Genomic DNA, 27,189 nt, shown 5'->3' with positions numbered 1-27,189 from the left:
ACACCTCCGCTCCCTGTTAGGATCATGTATGGTTGGGCATTCGTACCTTTTCTTACCCATTTTGCAGTAATTATGGGTGGACATTCACACCTTCTTGCATTTGAACACCTCCTCTCCCGCTTATGATCATGTGCGGTTTGATATTCGAAAATTCTCTTCCATGTTTTCTAGCAATTATTGATGGACATTCAGACCTTCTTGCAGCTGAACACCTCCGCTCCAGCTGTTGATGGTGTATAGTTCGGCTTTCGAGCCTTTTCTTCCCAGATTTTTACAAAATATGGATGGACATTCAGACCTTGTTTCAGCCGAAAACCTCCGCTCCCTCTTTTGATCATACATTGTCGGGCATTCGCACCTTTTCTTACCCGCTTTTTACAAACCATGGTCGGACTTTCACACCTTTTAGTAGCGGAACAACTCTGCTCCCGCTATTGATTGTGTACAATCGGGTATTTTAACCTTTTCTTACCTGCTTTTTGCCAACTATGGTCGGACATTCACACCTTCTTACAGCGGAACACCTCCGCTCCCTCCTTTGATGGTGTATGTTCGGGCATTCGAACCTTTTCTTACCCGCTTTTTACAAACTATGGTCAGACATTCACACCTTCTTGCAGCCGAACACTTTCGCTCTACCTTTTAGTGTTCTATGGGGTATTCACACCTTTTTTTTCACCGCATTTTATAGATTATGGTTGTAAATTCTCACCCACTCTTATCCGAAGACCTCTCCTCCTGCTTTGGTTAATATATAGTCGGGCATTCGAACCTTTTCTTACCCTTTTTTTACAAATTATGGTCGAACATTCACACCTACTTGCAGCCGAACACCTCCGCTCCCGCTTTTGATGGTGTATAGTCGGGCTTTCGAGCCTTTTCTTCCCCGGTTTTTACAAATTATGGTTGGACATTCAGACCTTGCAGCCGAAAACCTCCGCTCCCTCTTTTGATCATACATTGTCAGGCATTCGCACCTACTTGCAGCTGAATACTTCCGCTCCACCTTTTAGTGATGTATGGTTGGCATTTGCACCTTTTCTTACCCTTTCTTACCCTACTGATTGCTTAAGATTAAGTTGTTTTTTCTCAAACTACAACATTTTTTTAATTGTTGAAACTTGATTTGAAGTGGATAAATAAGGAGGACAAACAGTTTTGAGTCAGGCTGATAGAAGGAATTAATTTTATAGCAAAATCTGTATTTCGTCATATGTCGAGAGATGCTTATTGCTGAAGAAGTACAAAGTACAACGTTGTTTATCATTCAAACTTGATTAGACATGAATAAATATGAAGGACAAAGCAGTCTTAACTTGGTTAGAGTTAAGGTTTTATAGGAGAATCCGAATTCGTGCATAACTCGTAAAATAGAGCTTATTTTCGGATTCCTGAAGAATGAGTCTGGTTCTTTCTCATAATACAAAGTTTGTTGTTTATTGTTGAAACTTCATCAGAAGTGAAGAAGTAAATGAATGCCTATCAACAAATGTGGGATCTAAACTCTAGTGCTTCCTCTAAAATAATTTCCTTTCTCAATTCAGAAATGTGTGTGTGTAAGTTACAACACCCGTGACACCAAAACGGCTTTCTTTTCTCTACACTCTGCACTGTGAGCACACACACCAAATCAGAAAGGCTTTTTTCTCTCTTTTCTACATTATGGACTGTGGGGACACAAAACCGCTCTCTCTTTTTTTTTTGATTGTGTGCCAGGGCGTTGTCTCACGTATTAGATTATGCTTAAGATACGAATGGGTTTATCAGTCACATCAGAATCCATACATACTGATCCTCCCGTAATAAAATGGTCGGATCTTATCAAACACACTTTGTTTCTTGTGACAATCAAGTCAGCGAAACAGCGTATACACGTCAAGACACTGAATCAAGTTTGCCACAAGAACTCATAAGTTTGGCAGTATTGCTCTGCCGTCAGCAATCATACACCAATTTTATTTTCGTGAGACATGTGCAGGCACCTGTTCATCTACTGTTCTATCACTATGAATTAGTTTATCTATTATCAATAAGGATACTTCTACAACTACTATTAAAGTATGTCCAGACTTCTTATGTTGTCAGTTGCTATATATGAATAAGTGGGTAGCTACTGACAAGCATTAAGCATGTCACACAGCCCAAACATATAACATTTCAGGACACACCACACAGTTAACAACCACCGTGAAGTGTCAAAGCCCAAACATGTAACATTCAACAGGACACTTACACAACACATTCAAATCAAACAGTCAGACAACATACAAGAACATATACCCCAGCCGGCATTGCTCCCTGCCTATTTTCCTACAGCTCACTATGTGTGCGCACACCTTTATTCACAAATTCTTCAACTTATACTCTTTTACCAAAGCTGCTACAGCTCGATTGGCCGAATACCCTTAGATCCTATTTCGGTGAATTTGACATCTGCCTTACATGTAACAGATTAGCGGTTTAGCAGTTTTAATTTAGTTTGAGTGAAGGAATTCATTTTATAGCAAAATCCGAAATCGTGAAGAACTCATGAAAGTAAGCTTATTCTCGGATTCCTGAAACTTTAGATTTGCTCTTTCTTTTACTGCAAAGTACAACGTTGTTTTTTTTTTGTTTAAATCTTTCTAGACATGGTAAATATGAAGGACAAAGCAGTTTTAACATAGTTTGAGTGAAGGAATTCATTTTATAGATAAAATCCCAAGAGTCTGCTGAGAAAAGAGAGTGAATGCGAAGTAGGCTTTAACACGGCTCTGGGAGCGAGCCGAGTGTGGGCTAACCGGGAGAATTGCTTGAAAGAAACGCGACACCGAATGAGCGGTCAGAACAAAGCCTCAATACGGTGTTCCCGTGGTGTTTTTGTTGCTGCCTTGTCGATTGCACAGGGGCAAGCGTTTCAACCAAGCAACGCTCACCATGGGGAAGGTGGCTATGGCAACTAGCCTGATGCCCTGCTCCCGCAGTGACGGATAATCGTACTCTGGTTTCTCTTCATAACATACAAGTCTTTCGCCTTTTACTAAAGACTTTCGTGGAGAGCAGCACTAATGAGTTGTTTCTATTTTTGGCAGGCTTTACCTTTGCGGGTGAAGCCCTTTCTGTCTGTGCAAAAGAAATCTTGTTACTGTGCAGAGTGACTTCTCTGAGTAGAGTCGCCTTACTTGTTGCGATTGTGCCGATGTTCGAAGCTGGAGTGCAAAGTTGTTGCTTGAATGGTGCTTGCTGGAGCATGCGGGAGTGCAAAGTTATACCATTTAAAAGGGCTGAAGAGTGCTCAGTGCAGCGGGTGGGCGGAGGTGCAATGTGACACTCTGGCCACCTATGGCCATAAAAAGAACACTGCTACAAGTGCGCATTGTGCCAGCAAGGGCCCTCGGACCTGAAACAGTGGACAGTTATCGCTTCTCGGCCTTTTGGCTAAGATCAAGTGTAGTATCTGTTCTTATCAGTTTAATATGTCCTCTATACGAGGACTACATATTAAATGGATTTTTAAGAATAGGAGTTGAAAAAGAAGCTTGCTCCGTTCACTCCAAGCATCGACCCAGTACTGCAGTGCCGCTGGGAACGGTGCGCTCTTCTCTGCTCTTGTGAAAAAGCAAACAGCGGTGCAGGATGGAAGTTTCAGGGAGCCCAAGATGAAACTTTCTTTTAATCTTCTGAGAAAAGAGAGTGAATGCGAAGTAGACTTTAACACAGCTCTGGGAGCGAGCCGAGTGTGGGCTAACCGGGAGAATTGCTTGAAAGAAACGCGACACCGAATGAGTGGTCAGAACAAAGCCTCAATACGGTGTTCCCGTGGTGTTTGTGGCTGCCTTGTCTTTTGCACAGAGTAAAAGACAAGGCAGCCATCGAATAGGTCCCGATTGTTCCTACTTGGTCAGCCGAGGAGCAAGGGGGGGGAGCAAGCGTCTCAACCAAGCAAATCTCACCAAGTAGGAACAATCGGGCCCTATTCGATGGCTGCAACACCTGAAAGAGATATTGATGCGAGACCCGATCAAAAGCTTTTTCAAAGTCTAAATTTAAGATGACAAGCCGGGTGTTTCTGTCTCTAGCGTAATCAATGATGTCTCGAATCAGTACGAGGCTGTCGGTGAGTTGTCTCTCTGAGATGGCACAAGCCTGGTCTGGGTGAATTACCTCCTCTAAAACAGAGGACATCCGTGTCGATAAAACCTTGCTAAAAAGTTTACAGTCAAAGTTTAAAAGTGTGATGGGCCTCCAATTCTTTAGGTCAGTCTTATCATTTTTATCAGAAGTGAAGAAATAAATGAATGCCTATCAACAAATGTGGGATCTAAACTCTAGTGCTTCCTCTAAAATAATTTCCTTTCTCAATTTAGAAATGTGTGTGTGTAAGTCACAACACCCGTGACACCAAAACGGCTTTCTTTTCTCTACACTCTGCACTATGAGCACACACACCAAATCAGAAAGGCTTTTCTCTCTCTTTTCTACATTATGGACTGTGGGGACACAAAACCGCTCTCTCTTTTTTTTTTATCGTGTGCCAGGGCGTTGTCTCACGTATTAGATTGTGCTTAAGATACGAATGGGTTTATCAGTCACATCAGAATCCATACATACTGATCCTCCCGTAATAAAATGGTCGGATCTTATCAAACACACTTTGTTTCTTGTGACAATCAAGTCAGCGAAACAGCGTATACACGTCAAGACACTGAATCAAGTTTGCCACAAGAACTCATAAGTTTGGCAGTATTGCTCTGCCGTCAGCAATCATACATCCATTTTATTTTCGTGAGACATGTGCAGGCACCTGTTCATCTACTGTTCTATCACTATGAATTAGTTTATCTATTATCAATAAGGATACTTCTACAACTACTCTATCAAAGTATGTACGGACTTCTTACGTTGTCAGTTGCTATATATGAATAAGTGGGTAGCTACTGACAAGCATTAAGCATGTCACACAGCCCAAACATATAACATTTCAGGACACACCACACAGTTAACAACCACAGTGAAGCGTGTCAAAGCCCAAACATGTAACATTCAACAGGACACTTACACAACACATTCAAATCAAACAGTCAGACAACATACAAGAACATATACCCCAGCCGGCATTGCTCCCTGCCTATTTTCCTACAGCTCACTATGTGTGCGCACACCTTTATTCACAAATTCTTCAACTTATACTCTTTTACCAAAGCTGCTACAGCTCGATTGGCCGAATACCCTTAGATCCTATTTCGGTGAATTTGACATCTGCCTTACATGTAACAGATTAGCGGTTTAGCAGTTTTAATTTAGTTTGAGTGAAGGAATTCATTTTATAGCAAAATCCGAAATCGTGAAGAACTCATGAAAGTAAGCTTATTCTCGGATTCCTGAAACTTTAGATTTGCTCTTTCTTTTACTGCAAAGTACAACGTTGTTTTTTTTTTGTTTAAATCTTTCTAGACATGGTAAATATGAAGGACAAAGAAGTTTTAACATAGTTTGAGTGAAGGAATTCATTTTATAGATAAAATCCCAAGAGTCTGCTGAGAAAAGAGAGTGAATGCGAAGTAGACTTTAACACGGCTCTGGGAGCGAGCCGAGTGTGGGCTAACCGGGAGAATTGCTTGAAAGAAACGCGACACCGAATGAGCGGTCAGAACAAAGCCTCAATACGGTGTTCCCGTGGTGTTTTTGTTGCTGCCTTGTCGATTGCACAGGGGCAAGCGTTTCAACCAAGCAACGCTCACCATGGGGAAGGTGGCTATGGCAACTAGCCTGATGCCCTGCTCCCGCAGTGACGGATAATCGTACTCTGGTTTCTCTTCATAACATACAAGTCTTTCGCCTTTTACTAAAGACTTTCGTGGAGAGCAGCACTAATGAGTTGTTTCTATTTTTGGCATGCTTTACCTTTGCGGGTGAAGCCCTTTCTGTCTGTGCAAAAGAAATCTTGTTACTGTGCAGAGTGACTTCTCTGAGTAGAGTCGCCTTACTTGTTGCGATTGTGCCGATGTTCGAAGCTGGAGTGCAAAGTTGTTGCTTGAATGGTGCTTGCTGGAGCATGCGGGAGTGCAAAGTTATACCATTTAAAAGGGCTGAAGAGTGCTCAGTGCAGCGGGTGGGCGGAGGTGCAATGTGACACTCTGGCCACCTATGGCCATAAAAAGAACACTGCTACAAGTGCGCATTGTGCCAGCAAGGGCCCTCGGACCTGAAACAGTGGACAGTTATCGCTTCTCGGCCTTTTGGCTAAGATCAAGTGTAGTATCTGTTCTTATCAGTTTAATATGTCCTCTATACGAGGACTACATATTAAATGGATTTTTAAGAATAGGAGTTGAAAAAGAAGCTTGCTCCGTTCACTCCAAGCATCGACCCAGTACTGCAGTGCCGCTGGGAACGGTGCGCTCTTCTCTGCTCTTGTGAAAAAGCAAACAGCGGTGCAGGATGGAAGTTTCAGGGAGCCCAAGATGAAACTTTCTTTTAATCTGCTGAGAAAAGAGAGTGAATGCGAAGTAGACTTTAACACAGCTCTGGGAGCGAGCCGAGTGTGGGCTAACCGGGAGAATTGCTTGAAAGAAACGCGACACCGAATGAGTGGTCAGAACAAAGCCTCAATACGGTGTTCCCGTGGTGTTTGTGGCTGCCTTGTCTTTTGCACAGAGTAAAAGACAAGGCAGCCATCGAATAGGTCCCGATTGTTCCTACTTGGTCAGCCGAGGAGCAAGGGGGGGGAGCAAGCGTCTCAACCAAGCAAATCTCACCAAGTAGGAACAATCGGGCCCTATTCGATGGCTGCAACACCTGAAAGAGATATTGATGCGAGACCCGATCAAAAGCTTTTTCAAAGTCTAAATTTAAGATGACAATCCGGGTGTTTCTGTCTCTAGCGTAATCAATGATGTCTCGAATCAGTACGAGGCTGTCGGTGAGTTGTCTCTCTGAGATGGCACAAGCCTGGTCTGGGTGAATTACCTCCTCTAAAACAGAGGACATCCGTGTCGATAAAACCTTGCTAAAAAGTTTACAGTCAAAGTTTAAAAGTGTGATGGGCCTCCAATTCTTTAGGTCAGTCTTATCATTTTTATCAGAAGTGAAGAAATAAATGAATGCCTATCAACAAATGTGGGATCTAAACTCTAGTGCTTCCTCTAAAATAATTTCCTTTCTCAATTTAGAAATGTGTGTGTGTAAGTCACAACACCCGTGACACCAAAACGGCTTTCTTTTCTCTACACTCTGCACTATGAGCACACACACCAAATCAGAAAGGCTTTTCTCTCTCTTTTCTACATTATGGACTGTGGGGACACAAAACCGCTCTCTCTTTTTTTTTTATCGTGTGCCAGGGCGTTGTCTCACGTATTAGATTGTGCTTAAGATACGAATGGGTTTATCAGTCACATCAGAATCCATACATACTGATCCTCCCGTAATAAAATGGTCGGATCTTATCAAACACACTTTGTTTCTTGTGACAATCAAGTCAGCGAAACAGCGTATACACGTCAAGACACTGAATCAAGTTTGCCACAAGAACTCATAAGTTTGGCAGTATTGCTCTGCCGTCAGCAATCATACATCCATTTTATTTTCGTGAGACATGTGCAGGCACCTGTTCATCTACTGTTCTATCACTATGAATTAGTTTATCTATTATCAATAAGGATACTTCTACAACTACTCTATCAAAGTATGTCCGGACTTCTTACGTTGTCAGTTGCTATATATGAATAAGTGGGTAGCTACTGACAAGCATTAAGCATGTCACACAGCCCAAACATATAACATTTCAGGACACACCACACAGTTAACAACCACAGTGAAGCGTGTCAAAGCCCAAACATGTAACATTCAACAGGACACTTACACAACACATTCAAATCAAACAGTCAGACAACATACAAGAACATATACCCCAGCCGGCATTGCTCCCTGCCTATTTTCCTACAGCTCACTATGTGTGCGCACACCTTTATTCAGAAACTCTTCAACTTATACTCTTTTACCGAAGCTGCTACAGCTCGATTGGCCGAATACCGAATAATCCTAATTCGGTGAATTTGACATCTGCCTTACATGTAACAGATTAGCGGTTTAGCAGTTTTAATTTAGTTTGAGTGAAGGAATTCATTTTATAGCAAAATCCGAAATCGTGAAGAACTCATGAAAGTAAGCTTATTCTCGGATTCCTGAAACTTTAGATTTGCTATTTCTTTTACTGCAAAGTACAACGTTGGTTTTTTTGTTTAAATCTTTCAAGACATGGTAAATATGAAGGACAAAGTAGTTTTAACATAGTTTGAGTGAAGGAATTCATTTTATTGATAAAATCCCAAGAGTCTGCTGAGAAAAGAGAGTGAATGCGAAGAAGACTTTAACACGGCTCTGGGAGCGAGCCGAGTGCGGGCTAACCGGGAGAATTGCTTGAAAGAAACGCGACACCGAATGAGCGGTCAGAACAAAGCCTCAATACGGTTTTCCCGTGGTGTTTTTGTTGCTGCCTTGTCTTTTGCACAGAGTAAAAGACAAGGCAGCCATCGAATAGGGCCCGATTGTTCCTACTTGGTCAGCCGAGGAGCAAGGGGGGGGGGGGGGGAGCAAGCGTTTCAACCAAGCAAAGCTCACCATGGGGAAGGTGGCTATGCCAACTAGCCTGATGCCCTGCTCCCGCAGTGACGGATAATCGTACTCTGGTTTCTCTTCATAACGTACAAGTCTTTCACCTTTTACTAAAGACTTCTGTGGAGAGCAGCACTAATGAGTTGTTTCTATTTTTGGCAGGCTTTACCTTTGCGGGTGAAGCCCTTTCTGTCTGTGCAAAAGAAATCTTGTTACTGTGCAGAGTGACTTCTCTGAGTAGAGTCGCCTTACTTGTTGCGACTGTGCCGATGTTCGAAGCTGGAGTGCAAAGTTGTTGCTTGAATGGTGCTTGCTGGAGCGTGCGGGAGTGCAAAGTTATACCATTTAAAAGGGCTGAAGAGTGCTCAGTGCAGCGGGTGGGCGGAGGTGCAAAGTGACACTCTGGCCACCTATGGCCATAAAAAGAACAGGGGTGTTAGCGGACAAGTGCGCATTGTGCCAGGAAGGGCCCTCGGACGTGAACCAGTGGACAGTTGTCGCTTCTCGGCCTTTTGGCTAAGATCAAGTGTAGTATCTGTTCTTATCAGTTTAATATCTGATATGTCCTCTATACGAGGACTACATATTAAATGGATTTTTAGCAATAGGAGTTGAAAAAGTAGCTTGCTCCGTTCACTCCAAGCATTGACCCCGTACTGCAGTGCCGCTGGGAACGGTGCGCTCTTCTCTACTCTTGTGAAAAAGCAAACAGCGGTGCAGGATGCAAGTTTCAGGGAGCCCAAGATGAAACTTTCTTTTAGTCTGCTGAGAAAAGAGAGTGAATGCGAAGTAGACTTTAACCCGGCTATGGGAGCGAGCCAAGTGTCGGCTAACCGGGAAAATTGCTTGAAAGAAACGCCATACCAAATGAGTGGTCAGAACAAAGCCTCAATACGGTGTTCCCGTTGTGTTTTTGTTGCTGCCGCTGTTTGCTTTTTCACAAGAGCGCACCTGTTGAGGGGGGGCCTGGGGGGGCCTGGGTGATGGTGGGTCTCAGGCCCGGGCTGCTGCGACTGGTGTGACCGGGTGGTTTGTTTGTTTGTTTTTTGTTGTTGTTTGTTTGTTTTTTGTAGAGGTCCTCCGGAGTGGGGTTGGGTTGAGTGGGGTGGGGCGGGATGGGTACCTTCTGGGGGTACAGTAGCTCCCAGAATATGGTCGTTGCAGGCCCCGAGAATAACTTATCAGTTCTTTTTCAACTCCTATTGCTAAAAATCCATTTAATATGTAGTCCTCGTATAGAGGACATATCAGATATTAAACTGATAAGAACAGATACTACACTTGATCTTAGCCAAAAGGCCGAGAAGCGACAACTGTCCACTGGTTCACGTCCGAGGGCCCTTCCTGGCACAATGCGCACTTGTCCGCTAACACCCCTGTTCTTTTTATGGCCATAGGTGGCCAGAGTGTCACTTTGCACCTCCGCCCACCTGCTGCACTGAGCACTCTTCAGCCCTTTTAAATGGTATAACTTTGCACTCCCGCACGCTCCAGCAAGCACCATTCAAGCAACAACTTTGCACTCCAGCTTCGAACATCGGCACAGTCGCAACAAGTAAGGCGACTCTACTCAGAGAAGTCACTCTGCACAGTAACAAGATTTCTTTTGCACAGACAGAAAGGGCTTCACCCGCAAAGGTAAAGCCTGCCAAAAATAGAAACAACTCATTAGTGCTGCTCTCCACAGAAGTCTTTAGTAAAAGGCGAAAGACTTGTACGTTATGAAGAGAAACCAGAGTATGATTATCCGTCACTGCGGGAGCAGGGCATCAGGCTAGTTGCCATAGCCACCTTCCCCATGGTGAGCGTTGCTTGGTTGAAACGCTTGCCCCTGTGCAATCGACAAGGCAGCAACAAAAACACCACGGGAACACCGTATTGAGGCTTTGTTCTGACCGCTCATTCGGTGTCGCGTTTCTTTCAAGCAATTCTCCCGGTTAGCCCACACTCGGCTCGCTCCCAGAGCCGTGTTAGAGTCTACTTCGCATTCACTCTCTTTTCTCAGCAGACTCTTGGGATTTTATCTATAAAATGAATTCCTTCACTCAAACTATGTTAAAACTGCTTTGTCCTTCATATTTACCATGTCTAGAAAGATTTAACAAAAAAAAAACAACGTTGTACTTTGCAGTAAAAGAAAGAGCAAATCTAAAGTTTCAGGAATCCGAGAATAAGCTTACTTTCATGAGTTCTTCACGATTTCGGATTTTGCTATAAAATGAATTCCTTCACTCAAACTAAATTAAAACTGCTAAACCGCTAATCTGTTACATGTAAGGCAGATGTCAAATTCACCGAAATAGGATCTAAGGGTATTCGGCCAATCGAGCTGTAGCAGCTTTGGTAAAAGAGTATAAGTTGAAGAGGTTGTGAATAAAGGTGTGCGCACACATAGTGAGCTGTAGGAAAATAGGCAGGGAGCAATGCCGGCTGGGGTATATGTTCTTGTATGTTGTCTGACTGTTTGATTTGAATGTGTTGTGTAAGTGTCCTGTTGAATGTTACATGTTTGGGCTTTGACACTTCACGGTGGTTGTTAACTGTGTGGTGTGTCCTGAAATGTTATATGTTTGGGCTGTGTGACATGCTTAATGCTTGTCAGTAGCTACCCACTTATTCATATATAGCAACTGACAACATAAGAAGTCTGGACATACTTTGATAGTAGTTGTAGAAGTATCCTTATTGATAATAGATAAACTAATTCATAGTGATAGAACAGTAGATGAACAGGTGCCTGCACATGTCTCACGAAAATAAAATGGGTGTATGATTGCTGACGGCAGAGCAATACTGCCAAACTTATGAGTTCTTGTGGCAAACTTGATTCAGTGTCTTGACGTGTATACGCTTTTTCGCTGACTTGATTGTCACAAGAAACAAAGTGTGTTTGATAAGATCCGACCATTTTATTACGGGAGGATCAGTATGTATGGATTCTGATGTGACTGATAAACCCATTCGTATCGTAAGCATAATCTAATACGTGAGACAACGCCCTGGCACACAATCAAAAAAAAAAAGAGAGAGCGGTTTTGTGTCCCCACAGTCCATAATGTAGAAAAGAGAGAAAAAAGCCTTTCTGATTTGGTGTGTGTGCTCACAGTGCAGAGTGTAGAGAAAAGAAAGCCGTTTTGGTGTCACGGTTGTTGTGACTTACACACACACATTTCTAAATTGAGAAAGGAAATTATTTTAGAGGAAGCACTAGAGTTTAGATCCAACATTTGTTGATAGGCATTCATTTATTTCTTCACTTCTGATAAAAATGATAAGACTGACCTAAAGAATTGGAGGCCCATCACGCTTTTAAACTTTGACTGTAAACTTTTTAGCAAGGTTTTAACGACACGGATGTCCTCTGTTTTAGAGGAGGTAATTCACCCAGACCAGGCTTGTGCCATCTCAGAGAGACAACTCACCGACAGCCTCGTACTGATTCGAGACATCATTGATTACGCTAGAGACAGAAACACCCGGCTTGTAATCTTAAATTTAGACTTTGAAAAAGCTTTTGATCGGGTCTCGCATCAATATCTCTTTCAGGTGTTGCAGCAATCGAATAGGGCCCGATTGTTCCTACTTGGTGAGATTTGCTTGGTTGAGACGCTTAGTCCCCCCCCTTGCTCCTCGGCTGACCAAGTAGGAACAATCGGGCCCTATTCGATGGCTGCCTTGTCTTTTACTCTGTGCAAAAGACAAGGCAGCCACAAACACCACGTGAACACCGTATTGAGGCTTTGTTCTGACCACTCATTCGGTGTTGCGTTTCTTTCAAGCAATTCTCCCGGTTAGCCCACACTCGGCTCGCTTCCAGAGCTGTGTTAAAGTCTACTTCGCATTCACTCTCTTTTCTCAGCAGATTAAAAGAAAGTTTCATCTTGGGCTCCCTGAAACTTCCATCCTGCACCGCTGTTTGCTTTTTCACAAGAGCAGAGAAGAGCGCACCGTTCCCAGCGGCACTGCAGTACTGGGTCGATGCTTGGAGTGAACGGAGCAAGCTTCTTTTTCAACTCCTATTCTTAAAAATCCATTTAATATGTAGTCCTCGTATAGAGGACACATTAAACTGATAAGAACAGATACTACACTTGATCTTAGCCAAAAGGCCGAGAAGCGATAACTGTCCACTGTTTCAGGTCCGAGGGCCCTTGCTGGCACAATGCGCACTTGTAGCAGTGTTCTTTTTATGGCCATAGGTGGCCAGAGTGTCACGTTGCACCTCCGCCCACCCGCTGCACTGAGCACTCTTCAGCCCTTTTAAATGGTATAACTTTGCACTCCCGCATGCTCCAGCAAGCACCATTCAAGCAACAACTTTGCACTCCAGCTTCGAACATCGGCACAATCGCAACAAGTAAGGCGACTCTACTCAGAGAAGTCACTCTGCACAGTAACAAGATTTCTTTTGCACAGACAGAAAGGGCTTCACCCGCAAAGGTAAAGCCTGCCAAAAATAGAAACAACTCATTAGTGCTGCTCTCCACGAAAGTCTTTAGTAAAAGGCGAAAGACTTGTATGTTATGAAGAGAAACCAGAGTACGATTATCCGTCACTGCGGGAGGAGGGCATCAGGCTAGTTGCCATAGCCACCTTCCCCATGGTGAGCGTTGCTTGGTTGAAACGCTTGCCCCTGTGCAATCGACAAGGCAGCAACAAAAACACCACGGGAACACCGTATTGAGGCTTTGTTCTGACCGCTCATTCGGTGTCGCGTTTCTTTCAAGCAATTCTCCCGGTTAGCCCACACTCGGCTCGCTCCCAGAGCCGTGTTAGAGTCTACTTCGCATTCACTCTCTTTTCTCAGCAGACTCTTGGGATTTTATCTATAAAATGAATTCCTTCACTCAAACTATGTTAAAACTGCTTTGTCCTTCATATTTACCATGTCTAGAAAGATTTAAACAAAAAAAAAACAACGTTGTACTTTGCAGTAAAAGAAAGAGCAAATCTAAAGTTTCAGGAATCCGAGAATAAGCTTACTTTCATGAGTTCTTCACGATTTCGGATTTTGCTATAAAATGAATTCCTTCACTCAAACTAAATTAAAACTGCTAAACCGCTAATCTGTTACATGTAAGGCAGATGTCAAATTCACCGAAATAGGATCTAAGGGTATTCGGCCAATCGAGCTGTAGCAGCTTTGGTAAAAGAGTATAAGTTGAAGAGTTTGTGAATAAAGGTGTGCGCACACATAGTGAGCTGTAGGAAAATAGGCAGGGAGCAATGCCGGCTGGGGTATATGTTCTTGTATGTTGTCTGACTGTTTGATTTGAATGTGTTGTGTAAGTGTCCTGTTGAATGTTACATGTTTGGGCTTTGACACTTCACGGTGGTTGTTAACTGTGTGGTGTGTCCTGAAATGTTATATGTTTGGGCTGTGTGACATGCTTAATGCTTGTCAGTAGCTACCCACTTATTCATATATAGCAACTGACAACATAAGAAGTCTGGACATACTTTGATAGTAGTTGTAGAAGTATCCTTATTGATAATAGATAAACTAATTCATAGTGATAGAACAGTAGATGAACAGGAGCCTGCACATGTCTCACGAAAATAAAATGGGTGTATGATTGCTGACGGCAGAGCAATACTGCCAAACTTATGAGTTCTTGTGGCAAACTTGATTCAGTGTCTTGACGTGTATACGCTGTTTCGCTGACTTGATTGTCACAAGAAACAAAGTGTGTTTGATAAGATCCGACCATTTTATTACGGGAGGATCAGTATGTATGGATTCTGATGTGACTGATAAACCCATTCGTATCGTAAGCATAATCTAATACGTGAGACAACGCCCTGGCACACAATCAAAAAAAAAAAGAGAGAGCGGTTTTGTGTCCCCACAGTCCATAATGTAGAAAAGAGAGAAAAAAGCCTTTCTGATTTGGTGTGTGTGCTCACAGTGCAGAGTGTAGAGAAAAGAGAGAAAAGAAAGCCGTTTTGGTGTCACGGGTGTTGTGACTTACACACACACATTTCTGAATTGAGAAAGGAAATTATTTTAGAGGAAGCACTAGAGTTTAGATCCCACATTTGTTGATAGGCATTCATTTATTTCTTCACTTCTGATGAAGTTTCAACAATAAACAACAAACTTTGTATTATGAGAAAGAACCAGACTCATTCTTCAGGAATCCGAAAATAAGCTCTATTTTACGAGTTATGCACGAATTCGGATTCTCCTATAAAACGAATTCCTTAACTCTAACCAAGTTAAGACTGCTTTGTCCTTCATATTTATTCATGTCTAATCAAGTTTCAACGATAAACAACGTTGTACTTTGTAGAATGAGAAAGAACTTCTTCAGCAATAAGCATCTCTCGACATATGACGAAATACAGATTTTGCTATAAAATTAATTCCTTCTATCAGCCTGACTTAAAACTGTTTGTCCTCCTTATTTATCCACTTCAAATCAAGTTTCAACAATTAAAAAAATGTTGTAGTTTGAGAAAAAACAACTTAATCTTAAGCAATCAGTAGGGTAAGAAAGGGTAAGAAAAGGTGCAAATGCCAACCATACATCACTAAAAGGTGGAGCGGAAGTATTCGGCTGCAAGTAGGTGCGAATGCCTGACAATGTATGATCAAAAGAGGGAGCGGAGGTTTTCGGCTGCAAGGTCTGAATGTCCAACCATAATTTGTAAAACCCGGGGAAGAAAAGGCTCGAAAGCCCGACTATACACCATCAAAAGCGGGAGCGGAGGTGTTCGGCTGCAAGTAGGTGTGAATGTTCGACCATAATTTGTAAAAAGCAGTTAAGAAAAGGTTCGAATGCCCAACTATATATTAACCAAAGCAAGAGAAGAGGTCTTCGGATAAGAGTGGGTGAGAATTTACAACCATAATCTATAAAATGCGGTGAAAAAAAAGGTGTGAATACCCCATAGAACACTAAAAGGTAGAGAGAGGTAAGAAAAATGTATGTTCCGCTGTAAGAAGGTGTGAATGTCCAACCATAATTGGCAAAAAGCAGGTAAGAAAAGGTTAAAATACCCTATTGTACACAATCAATAGCGGGAGCAGAGTTGTTCCGCTACTAAAAGGTGTGAAAGTCCGACCATGAATTGTAAAAAGCGGGTAAGAAAAGATGCGAATGCCCGACAATGTATGATCAAAAGAGGGAGCGGAGGTTTTCGGCTGAAAGAAGGTCTGAATGTCCATCCATAATTTGTAAAAATCGGGGAAGAAAAGGCTCGAAAGCCCGACTATACACCATCAACAGCTGGAGCGGAGGTGTTCAGCTGCAAGAAGGTCTGAATGTCCATCAATAATTGCTAGAAAACATGGAAGAGAATTTTCGAATATCAAACCGCACATTATCATAAGCGGGAGAGGAGGTGTTAAAATGCAAAAAGGTGTGAATGTCCACCAATAATTACTGCAAAATGGGTAAGAAAAGGTACGAATGCCCAACCATACATCATCAAAAGCAGGAGTGGATGTGTTCGGCTACAAGAAGGTTTTAATGTCCGACCATAGTTTGTAAAAAGCGGGTAAGAAAAGGTTCGAATGCCCGAACATACACCATCAAAACAGGGAGCGGAGGTGTTCCACTGTAAGAAGGTGTGAATGTCTGACCATAGTTGGTAAAAAGCGGGTAAGAAAAGGTGAAAATACCCGACTGTACACAATCAATAGCGGGAGCGGAGTTGTTCGGCTACTAAAAGGTGTGAAAGTCCGACCCTGGTTTATAAAAAGCGGGTAAGAGAAGGTGCGAATGCCCGACAATGTATGATCAAAAGAGGGAGCGGAGGTTTTCGGCTGCAAGAAGGTCTGAATGTCCAACAATAATTTTATAAAAACCGGGGAAGAAAAGGCTCGAAAGCCCGACTATACATCATCAAAAGCGGGAGCGGAGGTGTTTGGCTGCAAGAAGGCCATAGTTTGCCAAAAGCGGGTAAGCTGCGAATGACCGACTAAATATCAACAAAAGTGGGGGCGGAGGTCTTCGGATGCAAGTGGGTGTGAATATCCCACCATACAAGTATGGTGGAGAGGAAGCTGTGAATGGCCGACCATAGTAAAAGGCGGGTGAGAGAAGGTGCGAATGTCAAACCATACATAATCAAAACAGGGAGCGGAGGTGTTCTGCTGTAAGAAGGTGTGAATGTCCAACCATAGTTGGTAAAAAGCGGGTAAGAAAAGGTTAAAATACCCGACTGTACACAATCAATAGCGGGAGCGGAGTTGTTCGGCTACTAAAAGGTGTGAAAGTCCGACCATGGTTTGTAAAAACCGGGGAAGAAAAGGCTCGAAAGCCCGACTATACACCATCAAAAGTGGGAGCGGAGGTGTTCAGCTGCAAGACGGTCTGAATGTCCATCAATAATTGCTAGAAAACATGAAAGAAAATTTTCGAATATCAAACTGCACATGATCATAAGCGGGAGAGGAGGTGTTCAGCTGCAAGAAGGTGTGAATGTCTACCCATAATTACTGAAAAATGGGTAAGAAAAGGTGCGAATGCCTAACCATACATCATCAAAAGAGGGAGCGGAGGTGTTCCGCTGTAAGACGGTGTGAATGTCCGACCATAGTTGGTAAAAAGCGGGTAAGAAAAGGTTAAAATACCCGACTGTACACAATCAATAGCGGGAGCGGAGTTGTTCGGCTACTAAAAGGTGTGAAAGTCCGACCATGGTTTGTAAAAAGCGGGTAAGAAAAGGTGCGAATGCCCGACAATGTATGATCAAAAGAGGGAGTGGAGGTTTTCGGCTGCAAGAAGGTCTGAATGTCCAACCATAATTTGTAAAAACCGGGGAAGAAAAGGCTCGAAAGCCCGACTATACACCATCAAAAGTGGGAGCGGAGGTGTTCAGCTGCAAGACGGTCTAAATGTCCATCAATAATTGCTAGAAAACATGAAAGAAAATTTTCGAAAATCAAACCAAACATGATCATAAGTGGGAGAGGAGGTGTTCAGCTGCAAGAAGATGTGAATATCCACCCATAATTACTGAAAAATGGGTAGGAAAAGATGCGAATGTCCAACCATAAATCATCAAAAGCAGGAGTGGAGTTGTTCAGCTACAAGAAGGTATGAAAGTCCAACCATGGTTTGTAAAAAGCGGGTAAGAGAAGGTTTGAATACCCGAATATATACCATCAAAAGCGGAAGCGGGGGTGTTCGGCTGCAAGAAGGTGTGAACGTCCGACCAAAGTTTGTAAAAAGCAGTTAAGAAAAGGTTTGAATATCCAACCGAACATAATCAAAAGCGGGAGCAGAGCTGTTCGACTGCAAGTAGGTGTGAATGTCAGATCATAATTGCTGAAAAATGTGATAGAAAAGACTAGAATGCCGGACAATACATCATCAAAAGCGGGAGAGGTGGTTTTTCGGCTGCAAGTAGGTGTGAATGTCCAGCCATAATTACTCACAAACGGGGGAAGAAAAGGTACTATTTCCAGACCACACATGATCAAAACAGGGAATGGAGGTGGTTCAGCTGCAAGGTGTGAATGTCTGACTAAAGTTTGTAAAAACCGTGTAAGACAAGGGGCGAATGCCCGACAATGTATGATCAAAAGAGGGAGCGGAGGTTTTCGGCTGCAAGGTCTGAATGTCCAACCATAATTTGTAAAAATCGGGGAAGAAAAGGCTCGAAAGCCCTATACACCATCAAAAGCGGGAGCAGAGGTGTTCAGGTGCAAGAAGGTCTGAATGTCCGACCAATAATTACTGAAAAATGGGTAAGAAAAGGTGCGAATGCCAAATCATACATCATCAAAAGCAGGAGCGGATGTGTTCGGCTACAAGAAGGTTTGAATGTCCAACCATAGTAAGTAATAGGTGGGTAAGAAAAGGCTCGAATGCCAGACTATACACCATCAAAAGCGGAAGCGGAGGTGTTCGGCTGCAAGACGGTGTGAACGTCCAACCAAAGTTTGTAAAAAGCATTAAGAAAATGTTCGAATATCCAACCAAACATAATCAAAAGCGGGAATAGAGCTGTTCGACTTCAAGTAGGTGTGAATATCAGATCATAATTTGCAAAAAGCTGATGAGAAAGGGTGAGAATGCCCGACTATACACTATCAAATGTGGGAGCGGAGGTGTTCGTCTGTGAGTAGGTGTGAATGTCCGACCATAATTGCTGAAAAATGTGTTAGAAAAGGTAAGAATGCCGGACCATATATCATCAAAAGCGGGAGAGGTTGTGTTCGGCTGCAAGAAGGTGTGAATGTCCAGCCATAATTACTCACAAACGGGTAAGAAAAGGTACTATTGCCAGACCATATATGATCAAAACAGGGAGCGGAGGTGGTTCAGCTGCAAGAAGGTTTGAATGTCCGACTAAAGTTTGTAAAAAGCGGGTAAGACAAGGTGTGAATGCCCGACAATGTATGATCAAAAGAGGAGCGGAGGTTTTCGGCTGCAAGAAGGTCTGAATGTCCACCCATAATTACTGAAAAATGGGTAAGAAAAGGTGCGAAAGCCCAACCGCACATGATCATAAGTGGATGAGAAGGTGTTCGACTGCAAGTAGGTGTGAATGTAAGATCATAATTTGTAAAAATCGGGTAAGAAAAGGTAAGAATGCCCAACCATAAATTATCAAAAGCGGCAGCAGAGTTTCGGCTGGTATTTATCAATGTCTAGATAGATTTCAACAAAAAACAACGTTGTACTTTGCAGTAAAAGAAAGTGCAAATCAAAAGTTTTAGGAATCCGAGAATAAGCTTATTTTCATGAGTTCTGCACGATTTCGGATTTTATGTATAAAATGAATTCCTTCACGCAAACTAAGTTAACACTGCTTTGTCCTTCATATGTACCCATTTCTACATATATTTCAAGCATAAACTTCCTCATATTACCCTGAATGAGAAAGAGCCACACTTGTGATTAAGCCATACCTCCCTTTTGAGGAGTTCTGCATGATTTGGGATTTTATCTATAAAATTAATTCCTTCACTCAAACTATGTTAAAACGGCTTTTACCTTCATATATATCAATGTCTCGATAGATTTAAACAAAAAAACAACGTTGTACTTTACAATAAAAGAAAGAGCAAATCAAAAGTTTTAGGAATCCGAGAATAAGCTTATTTTCATGAGTTCTGCACGATTTCGGATTTTATGTATAAAATGAATTCATTCACTCAAACCAAGTTAAAACTGCTTTTTCCTTCATATTCATCAATGTCTAGATCGACTTCAACAAAGAACAACATTGTATTTTGCAGTAGAAGAAAGAGCAAAACTGAAGGATCAGGAATCCGAGAATAAGCTTCTTTTCATACGTTCTGCATGATTTGGGATTTTATGTATAAAATTAATTCCTTCACGCAAACTAAGTTAACACTGCTTTGTCCTTCATATGTACCCATTTCTACATATATTTCAAGCATAAACTTCCTCGTACTTCCCTGAATGAGAAAGAACCACACTTGTGATTAAGCCATACGCCCCTTTTGAGGAGTTCTGCATGATTTGGGATTTTATCTATAAAATCAATTCCTTCACTCAAACTATGTTAAAACGGCTTTTACCTTCATATTTATCAATGTCTAGATCGACTTAAACAAAGAACAACATTGTATTTTGCAGTAGAAGAAAGAGCAACACTGAAGGATCAGGAATCCGAGAATAAGCTTATTTTCTTATGGGCAAGAGGGAACTGCTTTGTCCTTCATATTTATCAATGTGTAGATGGATTTCAACTTCTTCTACTGCAAAGTCCAATGTTTTTCTTTGTTGAAGTCGATCTAGACATTGATGAATATGGAAGGACAAAGCAGTTTTAACTTGGTTTGAGCAAAGCAATTCATTTTATAGCAAAATCCGAAATCGTGCAGAACTCATGAAAGCAGGCTTATACTCGGATTCCTGAAACTTTAGATTTGCTCTTTCTTTTACTGCAAAGTACAACGTTGTTTTTTTGTTTAAATATTTCTAGACATGGTAAATATGAAGGACAAATGAGTTTTAACATAGTTTGAGTGAAGTAATGCATTTTATAAGCAAAATCCCAAATCATGCAGAACTCACGAAATGCTTTTTCTCGCTTTTCACTGCTTTTTACAAACTTTGGTCGGACGTTCACACCTTCTTGCATCCGAACACCTCCGCTTCCGCTTTTGATGATGTATATTCGGTCATTGGAACCTTTTTTTACCCGCTTTTTACAAACCATTGTCGGACTTTCACACCTTCTTGCAGCCGAACACCACCTCTCCCGCTTTTGATGATGTATGGTCCAGTATTCTTACCTTTTCTAACACATTTTTCAGCAATTATGGTCGGACATTCACACCTACTCACAGCTGGACACCTCCGCTCCCGCTTTTGATCATACAATGTCGGGACATTGCTCCTTGTCTTACCAGCTTTTTACAAACTTTAGTCGAACATTCACACCTTCTTGCAGCTGAACACCTCCACTCCCGCTTTTGATGATGTATAGTCGGGCTTTTGAGCCTTTTCTTACCCGGTTTTTACAAACTATAGTCAGACATTCAGACCTTGCAGCCGAACACCTCCGCTCCCTGTTTTGATCATGTATGGTCTGGCAATACGACCTTTTCTTCCCCCGTTTGTGAGTAATTATGGCTGGACATTCACACCTACTTGCAGTCGAACAGCTCTGCTCCCGCTTTTGATTATGTTTGGTTGGATATTCGAACCTTTTCTTAACTGCTTTTTACAAACCATGGTCGGACTTTCACACCTTCTTGTAGCCGAACAACTCCGCTCCCGCTATTGATTGTGTACAGTCGGGTATTTTAACCTTTTCTTACCCGCTTTTTACCAACTATGGTCGGACATTCACACCGTCTTACAGCGGAACACCTCCGCTCCCGCTTTTTATGGTGTATAGTCAGGCATTCGAACCTTTTCTTATCCGCTATTTACAAACTATGGTAGGACATTCAAAGCTTCGTGTATCCGAAAACCTCCGCTCTCTCTTTTGATCATACATTGTCGGACATTCGCACCTTTTCGTACCCGCTTTTTACAAACCATGGTCGGACTGTCACACCTTCTTGTAGCCGAACAAATCCGCTCCCGCTATTGATTGTGTACAGTCGGGTATTTTAACCTTTTCTTACCCGCTTTATACCAACTATTGTTGGACATTCACACCGTCTTACAGCGGAACACCTCCACTCCCTCTTTTGATGGTGTATGTTCGGGCATTCGAACCTTTTCTTACCCGAATTTTACGAACTATGGTCGGACATTCAAACCTTCTTTTAGCCGAACACATCCACTCCTGCTTTTGATGATGTATGGTTGAGCATTCGCACCTTTTCTAACACATTTTTCAGCAATTATGGTCGGAGATTCACACCTACTCACAGCCGAACAACTCCGCTCCCGCATTTGATGATGTATAGTCGGGCATTCTCACCCTTTCTCATCAGCTTTTTGCAAATTATGATCTGACATTCACACCTACTTGCAGTCGAACAGCTCTGCTCCCGCTTTTGATTATGTTTGGTTGGATATTCGAACCTTTTCTTAACTTCTTTTTACATATTTTGGTTGGACGTTCACACCTTCTTGTAGCCGAACACTTCCACTCCTGCTTTTGATGATGTATGGTTGGGCATTCACACCTTTTTTTTGCCCATTTTTCAGGAATTATGGGTGGACATTCACACCTTGCAGCTGAACACCTCCTATCCCACTTATGATCATGTGCGGTTTGATTTTCGAAAAGTTTCTTTCATGTTTTCTAGCAATTATTGATGGACATGTAGACCTTCTTGCAGCTGAACACCTCCGCTCCCGCTTTTGATCATACATTGTCAGGCATTCGCACCTTGTCTTACCCACTTTTTACAAACTTTAGTCGAACAGTCACACCTACTTGCAGCCGAACACAACCTCTCTCGCTTTTGATGATGTATGGACCGGCATTCTTACCTTTTCTAACACATTTTTCAGCAATTATGGTCGGAGATTCACACCTACTCACAGCCGAACAACTCCGCTCCCGCATTTGATGGTGTATAGTCGGGCATTCTCACCCTTTCTCATCAGCTTTTTGCAAATTATGATCTGACATTCACACCTACTTGCAGTCGAACAGCTCTGCTCCCGCTTTTGATTATGTTTGGTTGGATATTCGAACCTTTTCTTAACTGCTTTTTACAAACTTTGGTTGGACGTTCACACCTTCTTGTAGCCGAACACATGCACTCCTGCTTTTGATGATGTATGGTTGGGCATTCGCACCTTTTTTTTACCCATTTTTCAGGTATTATGGGTGGACATTCACACCTTCTTGCAGCTGAACACCTCCTCTCCCACTTATGATCATGTGTGATTTGATTTTCAAAAATTTTCTTTCATGTTTTCTAGCAATTATTGATGGACATTTAGACCTTCTTGCAGCTGAACACCACCTCTCCCGATTTTGATGATGTATGGACCGGCATTTTTACCTTTTCTAACACATTTTTCAGCAATTATGGTCGGAGATTCACACCTACTCACAGCCGAACAACTACGCTCCCGCATTTGATGATGTATAGTCGGGCATTCTCACCCTTTCTCATCAGCTTTTTGCAAATTATGATCTGACATTCACACCTACTTCCAGTTGAACAGCTCTGCTCCCGCTTTTGATTATGTTTGGTTAGATATTCGAACCTTTTCTTAACTGCTTTTTACAAACTTTGGTCGGACGTTCACAATATCTTGCAGCCGAACACCTCCGCTTCCGCTTTTGATGGTGTATATTCGGGCATACGAACCTTTTCTTACCCGCTTTTTACAAACCAAGGTCGGACTTTCACACCTTCTCTTAGCTGAACAACTCCGCTCCCTCTTTTGATTGTGTACAGTCGGGTAATTTAACCTTTTCTTACCCGCTTTTTACCATCTATGGTCGGACATTCACACCGTCTTACAGCGGAACACCTCCGCTCCCTCTTTTGATGATGTATGGTTAGGCATTCGCACCTTTTCTTACCCATTTTTCAGTAATTATGGGTAGACATTCACACCTTCTTGCAGCTGAACACCTCCTCTCCTGCTTATGATCATGTGCAGTTTGATATTCGAAAATTTTCTTTCATGTTTTCTAGCAATTATTGATGGACATTCAGACCGTCTTGAAGCTGAACACCTCCGCTCCCACTTTTGATGGTGTATAGTCGGGCTTTCGAGCCTTTTCTTCCCCGGTTTTTACAAATTATGGTTGGACATTCAGACCTTCTTGCAGCCGAAAACCTCCACTCCCTCTTTTGATCATACATTGTCGGGCATTCGCACCTTTTCTTACCCGCTTTTTACAAACCATGGTCGGACTTTCACACCTTCTTGTAGCCGAACAACTCCGCTCCCGCTATTGATTGTGTACAGTCGGGTATTTTAACCTTTTCTTACCCGCTTTTTACCAACTATGGTTGGACATTCACACCGTCTTACAGCGGAACACCTCCGCTCCCTCTTTTGATGGTGTATGTTCGGGCACTCGAACCTTTTCTTACCCGCTTTTTACAAACTATGGTCAGACATTCAAACCTTCTTGTAGCCGAACACATCCACGCCTGCTTTTGATGATGGGTATTCAAACCTACTTGTTGCCCGCTTTTCATTAATTATGGGTGGACATACACACCTTGTCGCAGCCAAACACCTCCGCTCCCTGTTTTGATCATGTATGATTGGACATTCGCACCTTTTCTCACCCGCTTTTTACTATGGTCGGCCATTCCCAGCTTCCTCTCCACCATACTTGTATGGTGGGATATTCACACCCACTTGCATCCGAAGACCTCCGCCCCCACTTTTGTTGATATTTAGTCGGTCATTCGCAGCTTACCCGCTTTTGGCAAACTATGGCCTTCTTGCAGCCAAACACCTCTGATCTCGTTTTTGATGATGTAAGGTTGGGCATTCAGACCTTGCTTCACCTGCTTTTCACCAAATATAGTCGAACAGTCACACCTTCTTGCAGCCGAACACTTCTGCTCCACCTTTTAGTGTTCTATGGGGTATTCAAAGCTTTTTTTCACCGCATTTTATTGATTATGGTTGGAAATTCTCACCCACTCTTATCCGAAGACCTCTCCTCCTGCTTTTGTTAATATATAGTCGGGCATTCAAACCTTTTCTTACCCGCTTTTTACAAATTATGGTCGAACATTCACACCTACTTGCAGCCGAACACCTCCGCTCCCGCTTTTGATGGTGTATAGTCGGGCTTTCGAGCCTTTTCTTCCCCGGTTTTTACAAATTATGGTTGTACATTCAGACCTTGCAGCCGAAAACCTCCGCTCCCTCATTTGATCATACATTGTCATGCATTCGCACCTTGTCTTACCCGCTTTTTATAAACTTTAGTCAGACATTCACACCTTGCAGCTGAACCACCTCCGCTTCCTGTTTTGATAATGTATGGTCTGGCAATACTACCTTTTCTTACCGGTTTGTGAGTAATTATGGCTGGACATTCACACCTACTTGCAGCCGAACACCACTTTTCCAGCTTTTGATGATGTATGGTCCGGCATTCTAGTCTTTTCTAACACATTTTTCAGCAATTATGGTTTGACATTCACACCTACTCACAGCCGAACACTTCCGCTCCCGCATTTGATGGTGTATAGTCGGGCATTCTCACCCTTTCTCATCAGCTTTTTGCAAATTATGATCTGACATTCACACCTACTTGCAGTCGAACAGCTCTGCTCCCGCTTTTGATTATGTTTGGTTGGATATTCGAAACTTTTCTTCACTGCTTTTTACAAACTTTGGTTGGACGTTCACACCTTCTTGCAGCCGAACACCTCCGCTTCCGCTTTTGATGGTATATATTCGGGCATTCGAACCTTTTCTTACCCGCTTTTTACAAACCATGGTCGGACTTTCACACCTTCTTGTAGCCGAACAACTCCGCTCCCGCTATTGATTGTGTACAGTCGGGTATTTTAACCTTTTCTTACCCGCTTTTTACCAACTATTGTTGGACATTCACACCGTCTTACAGCGGAACACCTCCGCTCCCTCTTTTGATGGTGTATGTTCGGGCATTCGAACCTTTTCTTACCCGCATTTTACGAACTATGGTCGGACATTCAAACCTTCTTTTAGCCGAACACATCCACTCCTGCTTTTGATGATGTATGGTTGAGCATTCGCACCTTTTCTTACCCATTTTTTACAAACTATGGTCGGACATTCACACCTTCTTGCAGCTGAACACCTCCTCTCCCGCTTATGATGATGTGTGGTTTGATATTCGAAAATTCTCTTCCATGTTTTCTAGCAATTATTGATGGACATTCAGACCTTCTTGCAGCTGAACACCTCCGCTCCAGCTGTTGATGGTGTATAGTCGGGCTTTCGAGCCTTTTCTTCCCCGATTTTTACAAATTATGGATGGACATTCAGACCTTCTTTCAGCTGAAAACCTCCGCTACCTCTTTTGATCATACATTGTCGGGCATTCGCACCTTTTCTTACCTGCTTTTTCAATTCATGGTCGGACTTTCACACCTTTTAGTAGCGGAACAACTCTGCTCCCGCTATTGATTGTGTACAATAGGGTATTTTAACCTTTTCTTACCCGCTTTTTGCCAATTACTGTTGGACATTCACACCTTCTTACAGCGGAACACCTCCGCTCCCTCCTTTGATGGTGTATGTTCGGGCATTCGAACCTTTTCTTACCCGCTTTTTACAAACTATGGTCAGACATTCAAACCTTCTTGTAGCCGAACACATCCACTCCTGCTTTTGATGATGGGTATTCAAACCTACTTGTTGCCCGCTTTTCATTAATTATGGGTGGACATACACACCTTGTCGCAGCCAAACACCTCCGCTCCCTGTTAGGATCATGTATGGTTGGGCATTCGTACCTTTTCTTACCCATTTTGCAGTAATTATGGGTGGACATTCACACCTTCTTGCATTTGAACACCTCCTCTCCCGCTTATGATCATGTGCGGTTTGATATTCGAAAATTCTCTTCCATGTTTTCTAGCAATTATTGATGGACATTCAGACCTTCTTGCAGCTGAACACCTCCGCTCCAGCTGTTGATGGTGTATAGTCGGGCTTTCGAGCCTTTTCTTCCCAGATTTTTACAAAATATGGATGGACATTCAGACCTTGTTTCAGCCGAAAACCTCCGCTCCCTCTTTTGATCATACATTGTCGGGCATTCGCACCTTTTCTTACCCGCTTTTTACAAACCATGGTCGGACTTTCACACCTTTTAGTAGCGGAACAACTCTGCTCCCGCTATTGATTGTGTACAATCGGGTATTTTAACCTTTTCTTACCTGCTTTTTGCCAACTATGGTCGGACATTCACACCTTCTTACAGCGGAACACCTCCGCTCCCTCCTTTGATGGTGTATGTTCGGGCATTCGAACCTTTTCTTACCCGCTTTTTACAAACTATGGTCAGACATTCACACCTTCTTGCAGCCGAACACTTCCGCTCTACCTTTTAGTGTTCTATGGGGTATTCACACCTTTTTTTTCACCGCATTTTATAGATTATGGTTGTAAATTCTCACCCACTCTTATCCGAAGACCTCTCCTCCTGCTTTGGTTAATATATAGTCGGGCATTCGAACCTTTTCTTACCCGCTTTTTACAAATTATGGTCAAACAT

General features: G+C 42.6%; 10 non-coding genes across 10 annotated transcripts; 6 read left to right on the top strand and 4 right to left on the bottom strand.

Moving 5' to 3' along the window:
* Positions 1 to 2,975: 2,975 nt before the first annotated feature.
* LOC140317323 (U5 spliceosomal RNA) lies at positions 2,976 to 3,089 on the top strand. The gene has a single exon (XR_011917647.1). It is a non-coding gene; the product is annotated as a U5 spliceosomal RNA (small nuclear RNA).
* Positions 3,090 to 3,397: 308 nt separating this feature from the next.
* LOC140317044 (U2 spliceosomal RNA) lies at positions 3,398 to 3,581 on the top strand. Its single transcript, XR_011917395.1, has one exon. It is a non-coding gene; the product is annotated as a U2 spliceosomal RNA (small nuclear RNA).
* Positions 3,582 to 5,780: 2,199 nt separating this feature from the next.
* Positions 5,781 to 5,895, top strand: LOC140317278 (U5 spliceosomal RNA). The gene has a single exon (XR_011917606.1). It is a non-coding gene; the product is annotated as a U5 spliceosomal RNA (small nuclear RNA).
* Positions 5,896 to 6,202: 307 nt separating this feature from the next.
* LOC140317043 (U2 spliceosomal RNA) lies at positions 6,203 to 6,386 on the top strand. The gene has a single exon (XR_011917394.1). It is a non-coding gene; the product is annotated as a U2 spliceosomal RNA (small nuclear RNA).
* Positions 6,387 to 8,661: 2,275 nt separating this feature from the next.
* On the top strand, positions 8,662 to 8,775 carry LOC140317395 (U5 spliceosomal RNA). Its single transcript, XR_011917713.1, has one exon. It is a non-coding gene; the product is annotated as a U5 spliceosomal RNA (small nuclear RNA).
* A 316-nt stretch (positions 8,776 to 9,091) lies between these two features.
* On the top strand, positions 9,092 to 9,282 carry LOC140317322 (U2 spliceosomal RNA). The gene has a single exon (XR_011917646.1). It is a non-coding gene; the product is annotated as a U2 spliceosomal RNA (small nuclear RNA).
* Positions 9,283 to 9,709: 427 nt separating this feature from the next.
* LOC140317161 (U2 spliceosomal RNA) lies at positions 9,710 to 9,906 on the bottom strand. Its single transcript, XR_011917502.1, has one exon. It is a non-coding gene; the product is annotated as a U2 spliceosomal RNA (small nuclear RNA).
* Positions 9,907 to 10,222: 316 nt separating this feature from the next.
* Positions 10,223 to 10,336, bottom strand: LOC140317190 (U5 spliceosomal RNA). The gene has a single exon (XR_011917525.1). It is a non-coding gene; the product is annotated as a U5 spliceosomal RNA (small nuclear RNA).
* Positions 10,337 to 12,532: 2,196 nt separating this feature from the next.
* Positions 12,533 to 12,716, bottom strand: LOC140317086 (U2 spliceosomal RNA). The gene has a single exon (XR_011917433.1). It is a non-coding gene; the product is annotated as a U2 spliceosomal RNA (small nuclear RNA).
* Positions 12,717 to 13,024: 308 nt separating this feature from the next.
* On the bottom strand, positions 13,025 to 13,138 carry LOC140317321 (U5 spliceosomal RNA). Its single transcript, XR_011917645.1, has one exon. It is a non-coding gene; the product is annotated as a U5 spliceosomal RNA (small nuclear RNA).
* Between the last annotated feature and the right edge of the window lie 14,051 nt (positions 13,139 to 27,189).

The sequence above is a fragment of the Leuresthes tenuis genome, unplaced genomic scaffold, assembly GCF_036924035.1.
Source record: "Leuresthes tenuis unplaced genomic scaffold, fLeuTen1.0.hap1 SCAF_10, whole genome shotgun sequence".
Classification (NCBI taxonomy): domain Eukaryota; kingdom Metazoa; phylum Chordata; class Actinopteri; order Atheriniformes; family Atherinopsidae; genus Leuresthes; species Leuresthes tenuis.
The sequence above is the reverse complement of the archived record's forward strand: the minus strand, read 5'-3'. Positions and strand labels throughout refer to the sequence as shown.